The following is a 13,213-nucleotide window of genomic DNA, read 5'->3' as shown; positions in this document are numbered from 1 at the left end:
AAAGCAGCCATATCACCCTGCATCCCAAGACTGGTTGCCCACTGAAGCTAAGCAGGGTTGAGCCTGGTCAGTACCTGGATGGGAGACCTCCTGGGAAAACTAGGTTGCTGCTGGAAGAGGTGTTAGTGAGGCCAGCAGGGGGTGCTCACCCTGTGGTCTGTGTGAGTCCTAACTTAGTGACGGGGACACTATACTGACAAAAAGCACCGTCTTTCAGATGAGACTTTAAACCGAGGTCCTGACACTCTGTGGTCATTAAAAATCACAGGATGTCCTTTGAAAAAGAGTAGGGGTGTAACCCAGGCATCCTGGCCAAATTTGCCCATTGGCCTCTGACCATCATGGCCTCCTAACCATCCCCATATCTGCTGATTGCCTTCATCACTCTGTCTCCTCTCCACCAAGAAACTGGTGTGTGGTGGGCGTTCTGGCACAATATGGCTACCGTCGCATCATCCAGGTGGATGCTGCACACTGGTGGTGGTTGAGGAGATTCCCCCCTTTTATGTAAAGTGCTTTGAGTGGCCAGAAAAGCGCTGTATAAATGTAAGGAATTGTTATTATTATTAAAGCGACCGTTGAAAATCGTTTGAAATTTGTGTCAAAACTGTCAATACGTCATAAATAGAACGTAGCAGCAGTTTTCTGTCGGGGATTTGTCGTGTCACGCCGCATCCAGTGTAGACAGCATCACTGATTATAATGAGTGTTTCAGAGAACTAATCGTTGCCTGGTTTCCTATTATTATTAAAGCGACCGTTGAAAATCGTTTGAAATTTGTGTCAAAACTGTCAATACGTCATAAATAGAACGTAGCAGCAGTTTTCTGTCGGGGATTTGTCGTGTCACGCCGCATCCAGTGTAGACAGCATCACTGATTATAATGAGTTTTGCTTTGTTTCAGAGAACTAATCGTTGCCTGGGTTGCGTACGTATGTGTGGGGCGGAGCTATCAAAATAGGGACGAGACCCTTTTGGGGTAGGGGCGTGTTTGTTTTGGTGATTTCAAATATCAACATTGGCTACCAGAAATCACTTACCCCACCTTTAAGGGCACTGAGCTTTGGCATTCTGACAATCAGTGCACTTACTTTCTGTCTAATGCACATGCTCTTGAGCAGTCAAGGCTGCAAGTGTGGATATTGGGACAGGCCCAATGACTTTAAGCTGTCTGAACAAACTGTTTCATTTGAATGAGTCAATTTTTTTGAAAGCTACATAGGACAGTTTAGTTGAAGACACTGAAGTTGTGTGTGCCTACAAGAAGATAATTGGTTTGATTCCCAAGAAATGCACATGCTGATAAAATGTGGCAAATGCATAAATGTAAAATTTGATCAATCTATCATAATAGTATGTAATACTATTACGTGTCATATGTAAGTTATTATGAAGCTATACGTTATGCTTTTGGCGTACGATCACACCGGTGTGATCAGTCTTGGCTGGTCCCTGAAGCGTACGATCGCACCGGTGTGATCAGTCTTGGCTGGTCCCTGAAGCGTACGATCACACCGGTGTGATCAGTCTTGGCTGGTCCCTGAAGCGTACGATCACACCGGTGTGATCAGTCTTGGCTGGTCCCTGAAGCGTACGATCACACCGGTGTGATTAGAACTTTCAGTGCGTCACGTCATCAACTGCTGAATTTAAATCCGCTTTCGCGCGGAGCCAGATCGGACGCGCTGAGCGCGTGTCATATTATGACAAATATTCATTGTTTTCAACCATATAATACTTATTTTAGGTTTCAGACATTTAAATACACATAAGTACTAGCAAAACCATACATTTACAGTTTGTAAAATGCACGCTGATGTCTATGGAAACGACAATAATGATCCTTACAAATATAATCTGATGACATGTTTTATTGATATCATATACAGATTGTGTAGGTAACTATAAAGTTTTCTCTGCTCTTCTCCCAGTTTACCGGAGACCTACTTTAACGTGTTTCGGGGGGAGAATTTGCGTGTTGTAAATCCCACAGCTCGGATGCATCGCGAACTAACATGGCGGCGCCCATCACCTGGTATAGATCAAATAACACGGTCGGTATAAAAGTGTTTAAACTACCAAACAGATTTAATTGCACATATTTCAGAATCGGAATATCAGCTATTTCATAATATAGTGAGCATGTTTGTGAATATTTTGAATAAAACAGGAAAAACGAAATAAAAGCGATCCATGTGTCACACAGATCTATAGTGGCTGCGTTGTGTCACATGACAAGCATGACGCGTCGCCATGGAAACAATAAGGCGATACATTTTAAAATAACGGTCGCCTAAAAAAACTCACGCTGGAGGCTCAGCTAGAATATTTTAAACTCACGTGCGGAAGGGTTAAATGCATACAAAAATAGTCTTGTTGCCCCCCCCCCCCATTTTTTTTTTATAGTTGTTTAGCTGCAGACTAATATACAAAAAATATATAAATAACATATACATATATATGTTTGCATGTGGTTGCAGATATAGATTTATTTGTATAATTGTCCTCCACAGCCATTCACTTGATTTTATGGCAAGGGTACTGAATATTTTAGCAGTGGATGTGCTGGAAAGTTGGACAGTGCGCTCTTTATGCCCAGAGGCTGCTTTAGTATGCAGAGCAGGCTCTATTGATGAGCTATCTCACAATGCCCAGCTACCTCAGACTGCTGACATTGCGCTTCCTCTTTCCTAGCTCTTTCCTTCTCTGGGTGTCTCTCCTGAGTATAGAGATCTGCCTCTTCTCGTCTATAGCGTGCATGAGAGGAGGAGAATGAACAAGCGTGTTTGATCTGGAGAAAGAGAGAGAGGTCAGTATCATAGGAAACTGTATCTCTGTGAGTGCTAAGAAAAATATTAAGAATTAACCTGCTTGGCTATTTATACACTGGGATCTAAAAGTCTTTTATTTAGTTAGTTATTTTAAATGATTTTTATTTAAATAAATATTAGTGCTGACAAATGATTAATCGCGATTAATCACTTCCAAAATAAAAGTTTTTGTTTACATAATATATGTGTGTGTTCTGTGTATATTTATTATGTATATATAAATACACACTCGTACAGTAAATATTTTGAAAATATTTACATGTATATATTTATATTTATATAATTGATATTATATATAAATATATTTAATATACAAATATAATATATTTTTCTTAAATATATATGTGCATGTGTATTTATATATATACATAATAAATATACACAGTACACACACATATATTATGTAAACAAAATAATCGATTAATTGTTTGACAGCACTAATAAATATATATTTTTGTTTATTTTTTATTTTAAGACCAAGAAACTTTTAATGTAAAATGAAGAAGAAATATTTATGATTCTGAAATATTTCTGTGATAATAATCAAATTAGCTGATCATGTTAACTTTGTACAGATGATACCGAGGCATATATTCTTTTTGTAATATTGAGAACATCAATCAGGTTTTACACGAACTTGTGGAATCCATGCAGCTTGAACCAAATTCAGAAAATCAGAAATTAGGCTATTTTTTAATTCAACTTTTTATTTAAATTGTTTTGTAGCAAATTTTTTTATTTTTTATTTTTTTTAATAATGCAAAATAGAAGCATTTTCACTAATGGGCTCAGAATTTGGGCCCCAGTGTGTTTCTGTCAATGTTGGATTAAAAGAATCTGAACAATGAAGAGGGATTATTTTTTTCCTAGGGACAGCTATGCTTGGTTATTTATGAAGGGAGGGTAAAACACAAATTAAAAGGAAAGAAACAAAAAGCACACAAATGGTCGAATGATTTGGAATGCTCCAATAAATCAAATCTTGACACATCAAAACAACTTTACACAGAGGTGTGATTTTTAATTTTAGGTGGCATGTTTATGCAAATGAGTTTTTTTGTAGGGATTCTCAACCAGACCAACGCTGAGCTAACAGGAAGGGAGTAAGCACGGACTGACATGTGTTTAGTGTGTGTGACGATTCCTCCTTCATCCTGCCTGTGTGTGTGTTTGTATGCACACGTGCACACTCTGTGGCACTGAGCCCCCCCTACCCTACCCAACCCAACCCACCACACTGCTGCACTGGGAAGGGTTTCCAAGGAAACTGTCACCCATGGCGAGGTCCGGTGAGGGTGAACCGCCTCTTGCATGCATACTTAAATTCAGACCCCTAAAACCTACAACATGGCACCCTAGAGCGACAAACTCACTGAGAATAATTCACCCTAAATTAATTGCACATATTCCGCATCCTCTCTGAACTCCATATGGATTGAACCATTTTGTTGCACTGCTGTGTTTTTCTCATAAACTATATCGTGTGTTCATGTCTGTGAGAAGCAAACTAAAAGTCAACCTCAAAATAGTCCATATTTTTCATGCATAAATAATTTTTTTTTTTTACAAGTTAAAGTATTACACACACACACACACAGGTTTGTTTTTATGGTTTATGGGGACTCTCCATAGGCGTAATGGTTTTTATACTGTACAGACCATATATTCTATTGCCCTACACCAACCCTACCCCTAAACCTACCCCTCACAGGAAACTTTCTGCATTTTTAGATTTAAAAAAAAAAAAATTTAATTACGGGGACACTGAAAATGTCCTCATAAATCACCTTCTCATTGTAATACCTATGTCATACCCATGCTATTATACAAATCTGTGTCCTCATAAACCACATAAACATGCACACACACACACACACACACACACACAATCTAGATTGTCCACTTGTCTTGGTTGAAAGGATATTTAATTCTGAAATTCTGTCATTCCAAACCTGTAAGACCTTTGTTCATCTTCAGAACACAAATGAAGATATTTTTAATGAAATCCAAGAGCTTTCTGACTCTCCGTAGACAGCAATGCAACTGACAAGTTTTTACGACTTTATTCGTATGACTTTTTACGACTATATTCAAATTATGACTTTATTCAACAATTTCTTCTCTTTCGTGTCAATCTTCGATATGCGTTCACAAGAGTATCACGCACAGTGTTGGGGAACAATGAAGAGGGATTATTTTTTTCCTAGAGACAGCTGTGCTTGGTTATTTATGAAGGGAGAGTAAAACACAAATTAAAAGGTAGAAACAAAAAGCACACAAATGGTTGAATGATTTGGAATGCTCCAATAAATCAAATCTTGACACATCAAAACAACTTTACACAGAGGTGTGATTTTTAATTTTAGGTGGCATGTTTATGCAAATGAGTTTTTTTGTAGGGATTCTCAACCAGACCAACGCTGAGCTAACAGGAAGGGAGTAAGCACGGACTGACATGTGTTTAGTGTGTGTGACGATTCCTCCTTCATCCTGCCTGTGTGTGTGTTTGTATGCACACGTGCACACTCTGTGGCACTGAGCCCCCCCTACCCTACCCAACCCAACCCACCACACTGCTGCACTGGGAAGGGTTTCCAAGGAAACTGTCACCCATGGCGAGGTCCGGTGAGGGTGAACCGCCTCTTGCATGCATACTTAAATTCAGACCCCTAAAACCTACAACATGGCACCCTAGAGCGACAAACTCACTGAGAATAATTCACCCTAAATTAATTGCACATATTCCGCATCCTCTCTGAACTCCATATGGATTGAACCATTTTGTTGCACTGCTGTGTTTTTCTCATAAACTATATCGTGTGTTCATGTCTGTGAGAAGCAAACTAAAAGTCAACCTCAAAATAGTCCATATTTTTCATGCATAAATAAATTTTTTTTTTTACAAGTTAAAGTATTACACACACACACACAGGTTTGTTTTTATGGTTTATGGGGACTCTCCATAGGCGTAATGGTTTTTATACTGTACAGACCATATATTCTATTGCCCTACACCAACCCTACCCCTAAACCTACCCCTCACAGGAAACTTTCTGCATTTTTAGATTTAAAAAAAAAAAAATTTAATTACGGGGACACTGAAAATGTCCTCATAAATCACCTTCTCATTGTAATACCTATGTCATACCCATGCTATTATACAAATCTGTGTCCTCATAAACCACATAAACATGCACACACACACACACACACACACACACAATCTAGATTGTCCACTTGTCTTGGTTGAAAGGATATTTAATTCTGAAATTCTGTCATTCCAAACCTGTAAGACCTTTGTTCATCTTCAGAACACAAATGAAGATATTTTTAATGAAATCCAAGAGCTTTCTGACTCTCCGTAGACAGCAATGCAACTGACAAGTTTTTACGACTTTATTCGTATGACTTTTTACGACTATATTCAAATTATGACTTTATTCAACAATTTCTTCTCTTTCGTGTCAATCTTCGATATGCGTTCACAAGAGTATCACGCACAGTGTTGGGGAAAGTTACTTTTAAAAGTAATGCATTACAATATTGCGTTACTCCCTAAAAAAGTAACTAATTACGTTACTTGGTTACTTTTATATTACTTTTATATTACTTTTGCGTTACTTTCTCGTAACTTTTTAAATATAAGCAGGGCTTGATTGTTTTTAATATAAGAAATTGTAAATTAAAAAAGTAATGCGTTACTTTATTAGTTACTTGAAAAAAGTAATCTGATTGCGTAACTCGCATTACTTGTAATGAGTTACCCCCAACACTGATCACGCATGCATTAAGAGAAGAAATTGCATGTGACGGAAGAGAAGAAATCGTTGAATAAAGTCATTACTTTTGTATACTTTGCACACAAAAAGTATTCTCGTAGCTTCATTATATTAAGTTTGAACTACTGATGTCACATGGACTATTTTAACGATGTCCTTACTGCCTTTCTGGGCCTTGAACGTGGTAGTTGCATTGCAGTCAGGGTTTGAAATTAACTTTTTCACTCACCAGCCAATTTGGCTACTAAATTTTTAAGTTACCGGCCATTCATAATTTCTACTAGCCAAAAAAATTAAACAAATTATGAAAAAAGGGCCGGAGGTAAGCCAACAGCTTGAGGCTGTCCACACTTGATGCGACTGTCACGAATTCAGAAAATATCTTCTTTTATGTTCCACAGAAGAAAGAAATTAATACAGGTTTGGAATGACATGATGCTGAGTAGCCTAAATGAAGACAGGCTTAATTTTTGGGTGAACTATCACTTTAAGAACTTTATAATATTTGTAAATGGAAAATACCTCATTTATAAGTGTCTCTAAATTACAGAGACACTGATTTTTATCTTTAATCAGGCGCTTACTGAATTAACATTTTACTTAAATTAAAATTAATTAGAATGAAACATTTAAAGAGAAATAAGCTATTAAAGTTTGTTTACATTGCAGTTTGTTTACATGCATTTTACCTTGTCGTGGCTGTTTTCAGGCAGAACCTTTAATGTTGTCATATCACACAACTGTATAACACAATTCTGTGTCATTTCTGAATGGATCGAGCGATTTGTGCTGTTTATCTCTTATAAATCGTGGCAGAAGAGCAGCGCTGTGCGGGAGACTGATCCCGCTCTGCTGTAACACGTGGCTGGCGGGAATTTCAAACCCTGGTTGCAGTATATGGAGGGTCAGAAAGCTCTCGGATTTCATCAAAAATATCTTCATTTGTGTTCCAAAGATTTCATTTGGAAGTAAAATGTGTTGTGAATGCCTTTAGAATGTTGACTTTGAAACCTATACTGTACATTTAAGAACTTACGTAAACTCCGCTATAACCAACAAAGCCTTCTATATACAGTAGCTATAGAAAGCTTGATAAGATGTTTTTCCTAAACCTGCGGTGCTGCACATAACCAATTAAGATGATGTATTTTTAAGATTGTGAGTTGTAAGTGTTGAATTTATGACTTTGACTTCCTCATACTTTGCGGTTTACTGGAGATCTGTAGATGTAATGCTGCACTTTCCTCATTGAAACCCTGCAGCTGTGATCCTAATACTGAGGAGAGATCCCTCCGTTGAGAGAGTGGGGTTTGTTTGTTTGTTTGTATATAGAATCCATTTAATTGTGTTTTTGTATACAGTTAGTCAATATTGTAATAGGGTTAGGGAGCACTTTTTCTTGGCTGTCGCTGTGTAGGGGGCAAACACAATTAGTCTGTTACCTGGCTAGCAGCCAAAGCCCTCACTGTGAGATCTAGACTTTCTCTGAATATTTCTCTGCAGGTGATGGCGGCCAATATACAATGAGCTCTGCTCTATAGGAATATTAGCGTACAGTACAGTACTGGATATTTTTTATTAATAAAATGTAAAAGAGTATACAGAATGCAACAGTAAAATATCTATAACTATAGTTTTCTCCACTGCTGTTACATGACCTCATTATGTTGCATGTGTAATTAAGTTTGGCGTCTAATTATAACCTCAGTAATAAGTGCTATATTTATTTGTATTTTGCAATTTAAACCCAATTTGTGTAAACACAACATGTCTAAACTGTTTTTGCCACTGCACTAAAAATAATAAGTCATGAGTAAGATGTTAAAAATCGTAACTTCTGGTTTATTCATCACAATGGAGTTTGGAAGGTCAGGTCGAGGGCATTGCATTGTGGGATACAGTGTTCTATGCAAAATGGTCTCACTGCATATTTTGAGAGGTTTTAAGGATCAAATGTAATTTTAAATGGAAGCCAACAAGCACATTATATGTCTAAATGGGCTTCAAAATCCTTCTTTCCGCAGAATATATGGCAGGTTGCCGTGTATCATTTCCGACAGAAGGTCTGCTAATGAGCTGTCGATATCGGAGACCTCACTGTCGTAGACTTGGCGTTTGAGTTGCTATTCGAAGAGATGAATGCCGCCTCCACATTGAAGTGGCCGAGATTTCTCGTTGAGTTTCACAACCACATTAGCAGTGAGCTTGGCTGTGGCTGAGCTATTATACACTAGGAGATCTCACATATGTTTTGCTATGGCTTTGAACCCACCTCCACGTGTTGGTGTAAACAGCCATTATCAGAAAACACGTGTGAGGAAATGGAGCGATACTGTGTGGGAATGCTGTCGGTCAGGTGTAGGCACGCAGCCATGTTGAGCTGACCTGCGGTGGCCTCCCCCGAGCTCTCTCCCAATCAACCACAGTGCTAATTACGGCAGTAATTATGTAATTACCATGCCTCTGAAACACATCCAACACAAGCTGAGAAAAGTCAAAGGTAGCATGGAGATAAGGCCAGAAAAACACACACTCATTCGAGCAGTTCTTCTGCTTCTACTGAAGCTGTCTTTTTTGCATTTTTATTTTGCCACTTTAATGAAAAGGAAAGAGAGAAATGATAATGACCCAAGTCAGACTAGAACATGCGTCGTCCACATTGGCACTAGCATGCCAGAATCAATGCAGTAACCGCTAGGAAACATCTCAGACCGAAAAGTTTTTCTAAAACAGTTGAAGTACAATTTGTTCCTTTTTTATTTCCTCCAGACTGGGAGGTGGAGGAAGATGCACTGGGTCTCTGATTCATGGTCCTTTTCTTACCTGCATCACACCCCCTGCAGGCACACCGAAACCTCTCCATGACCTTTTGCTTACAAACACATAAATTTGGACCCCCCACCAGCCCCAGACTTAGATATGGGTCAACTCAGGGCATGCTAACAAACAAACACACACACATACACATACACATACACATACACATCCAACAACCAACTCTACTACTGCAAACTGATAAAACTATCCAGGCTTATCCAGGCTTTAGATTACAGGTAATAATGTAGTAAATAATGTTCAGTTTCTTGCACAGACTGATCGTTTTGCTTCATAAGACCCTAATATCTTGTCAGGAGCCACGGGTATTAATGTATTTTTCTTTCTTGTATATGCTTTTTTGACTCTCAAAGTGATGATAGCCATGGACTTGGATTTTATGAATAACCAGATTATAGCTAAAAACTTCTTTACTGTTCTGCTGAAGAAAAGTTACCTACATCTTGGATGGCTTGAGGGTGACTAAATTAACAGCTACTTTTTGGTTGAACTTTAATTTAACTGTGCATATTGCCCTCAAAGGCATTACTTGACATGCTTGGCAGTTGTATGTAGGAGTCAGATGAGAACTATGGATTCAAGCTGAATGGATAGATTTTTGGAACGTGTTTAAAAATGATCAGGAGCTGCTTGGTTCTGCTCGTAATACCTTTTACATGACCATGCAAAAAAATCACTCTCACACAATAAATGCAATGCCCGTTTACACCAAGAACAGTAACTATAAAGTCAAACATAACGATAACTATATTAGTGTCCAGACTAACAGGCGATAACATTGTTCATTATCGTCTGCCGCCTTGAGCTCTTTGAAGTGGAGTTTGATTGGCTGTCAATGTTTTTAGCATTCATCAACGAAATAAATCGTTCTGAAAGTGATTCCAACAATATAATTTCTCTGTTTCATTATTATAGCTGTGTGGATACGCTATTCTCATAGAATTAGAACAATTATTACAATTTTATCGTTATAGTTATCATCCTTGGTGTGAACCTTCGGTTTGGAGACTTTAGTGGCAGCTGTCTGTGTAATTCATAAAAACGTGCTTTGCATTTAGGTTGTACTTCAGGCTTAAAGGAAAATTTTTAATTACACCATCAATTTATTAATTTTGCATTAGTTTTATATCAACAGCCATGCTTATTCTACATTGACATATGTGATTGTCCAGAATGACAGTGTCACCCGCCCCAATTCTCCCATTGCCTTCTGTGTCATTTACGACATTTTCGGTTGTTTTTATTTTTTATGTCTTTCTTTTTCTTATTCTTTTTCTTTATTTTTTTTAAGATCCCAGGCACATCCGCAATCCGGAGGCCCTATAAGGAGCTTTCACGCTTTTTGGTTTGCTTTAGATGTTTAATACCCCTCTCTTTTGTGTCAGGGAGCTGGAGAGGCGTTAAGAGGCGCTGATAAACCCACTTAGATCCCTTCCTGGCCCGTCACCCCAGCCTGCCAGGATGCTTTAGCGGGGAGCTGATCTGTGACGGCCTGCCACTCAAACTGAGCACTTCTGAAAGCTAGCACAATAGAGCGAGCACCGCAACACAGAGCGCAGGGAACCAACGAGGAGAAGGAGGGTGCGAGAGTGGGCACGTTGGATCCCCTCTCTATTTCATCCTTTCTTTTTTTCCTTTTTTCTCCCTTATTCACTATCCTCTACACTTAGGGGGGCGAGAGTACCTTCGACCTTTGCCTCTTTCTCCTTGTGTTCCTCACTTTCGCTGCCCTCCGACCCTCCTGTCCTTCCTTTCAATCTCTCTCTCTTTTTCTCCCTCACTGTCTCTCTCTCTCTCTCTCTCTCTAGCGAGTGACAGTGGGCCGGTGAGGAGTGGGGACAGAAGGGGTGATATGGATCAACGGTCTGTCCAGATGAAGGGACGCATGCTGCTCGGAAGATAATGGGGAGAAAGAGAGAGAGTGAGTAAAAGGAGAGTGACAGGCACAGGGAGATTGACAGGGAGGGCTGTGGCACGGTTGCTGTGATCCCAGGGGGCTGCTGGGGGTAGCGGAGCCCGAAATGTCAGCGCTGATATCTGCTCCTCTCGCGGTGTCTGTCTGAGTCCTATCACAGCACTGCAGCTGGCTGTCCTCGCCCTCGCTCTCTCTGCGTGTCTCTCTCTTTCTGGCCGTCTCACTCTGTCTCACTGCTTTACCAATGCCACATTTTCTCTCTCTTCGTCTCTCAGTGTTTATCCAGCTGTGCCCTACATCTTTCAGTCACCTTTCTCACCATCTAAGCGCACACGTGTATATATTGCAGTCTCTCTTTACACAAGCACACATAATTTTTGGTATTTGTTAATAAGTTATTGCATTGACTTTTACAATTAAGTCTACATGTTAAAGAACCCATATTTGAAATGATGTTCATGTTGTTGACATGTGTTTGAGTTATATACTTTTTTGGCTGTCTCTGTTAATATAAATGTCCACAACAATTAAGACTACACTGGAAAAAATTGGCTGTGAAACAATTTTGCTCAGAAATTGCTAGTAAAATAATCACGGCCGTGACACATTCAATTAAATGAGAAATTTTGAAATTGAAAGATTGAAATAGTGTTAAATTATTTGTTACAGAATGTTGTACAGAATACAGTTGGCGGCGTATAAAACCCTGTTTATACCTGGCATTATCATCGGTTTCTGTTGATCTGATCACATGTGGTCATTATGTGGACACAATATGTTTTACACCTGGTAATAACATTCATCTCCTGTGACCACATGTGATTGAGGGGTCGAAGGGAGAGCCTCTGGCTTCATGCCCTTATTCATCAGCATCAATATATGACTACATGTTGATAAGGCATAGAAAATGAAAACCTAAAAATAAAAAAAATACTGGTAATATACTCAGTCATGACGTTTTGAGCGAAATAGTCATTTTAGATATCCATGTTTCATACTCTTTTAAATGTATTCATTTGCTTTCAGATGTTTTTATTTAGAGTTAATTATCTGTGTCACTGCATACTGAAGATGTCCTGTGTAGCCTGCATTTGAGATGCATGATGGTACCATTGTCCAGCATTTTTTATAATGCCAAACACTAATTAAACAAAATGGACTTGGAGTATAATGTCAATTTTTAACATTTAAAACTATAAATAATTTATGTGTGTGTGTGTGTTTTATTTCTTTAAACATTTTTACACCAAATGGTGTATCAATTTAATATTGGCCCATTATAACATATTAAGAATAGAAATAGAATAATTATAGATATATAATTATAATATAGTTTCATCCCTAGTTTATGCATGAGCTTTTCCAAATTATTCAAATTATTGTCTACTTCCTGCATAACTGCCAAACTTTAAGACTTGTTTTAGTTGACTTGTATGTGATGCTGTCTCAAATGCTGAAATGCTGTCCACTTTTGATTGAGACGTTTACACCTGGTATTAAAGGGATAGTTCACCCCCCAATTTTTTTTTTCCCAATATTTACTCACCCGTATGTTGTTCCAAACCTGTATAACTTACTTAATTCTACAGAACACAAAATATGATATTTTGAAGATTGTTAACCAGTTTTGATGACCATTGATTTTTATTGTATGGGCAAAAAAACAACAACAACAACAACAAAACTCAAAATATCTTTTTTTTTTTTGTATTCCACAGAAGAATGAAAGCCATACAGGTTTGTAACATGTTTTTGGTGATCTATCCCTTTAACAAGACAATCACTGTTAGGACGTGGTTTGACACTTTGAGCAATGTGATATGAGTCCCTCTTCCTATCAATAAGGCTGATAA

At 38.4% G+C, this 13,213-nt stretch overlaps 1 long non-coding RNA gene across 1 annotated transcript in view; it reads left to right on the top strand.

Annotated features, from left to right (window-relative positions):
• Positions 1-10,898, top strand: part of LOC107587772 (uncharacterized) — a 29,466-nt gene extending 18,568 nt beyond the window's left edge. Inside the window, exon 4 of the long non-coding RNA XR_001609508.1 lies at positions 10,831-10,898. This is a non-coding gene — a long non-coding RNA (uncharacterized lncRNA). The remainder of the gene's footprint in view (positions 1-10,830) is intronic.
• The last annotated feature ends 2,315 nt before the right edge of the window (positions 10,899-13,213 follow it).

Source organism: Sinocyclocheilus grahami, unplaced genomic scaffold, assembly GCF_001515645.1.
Source record: "Sinocyclocheilus grahami isolate Dianchi unplaced genomic scaffold, SAMN03320097.WGS_v1.1 scaffold96.1, whole genome shotgun sequence".
Lineage (NCBI taxonomy): Eukaryota > Metazoa > Chordata > Actinopteri > Cypriniformes > Cyprinidae > Sinocyclocheilus > Sinocyclocheilus grahami.
This window is presented reverse-complemented; position numbering and strand designations above follow the sequence as displayed.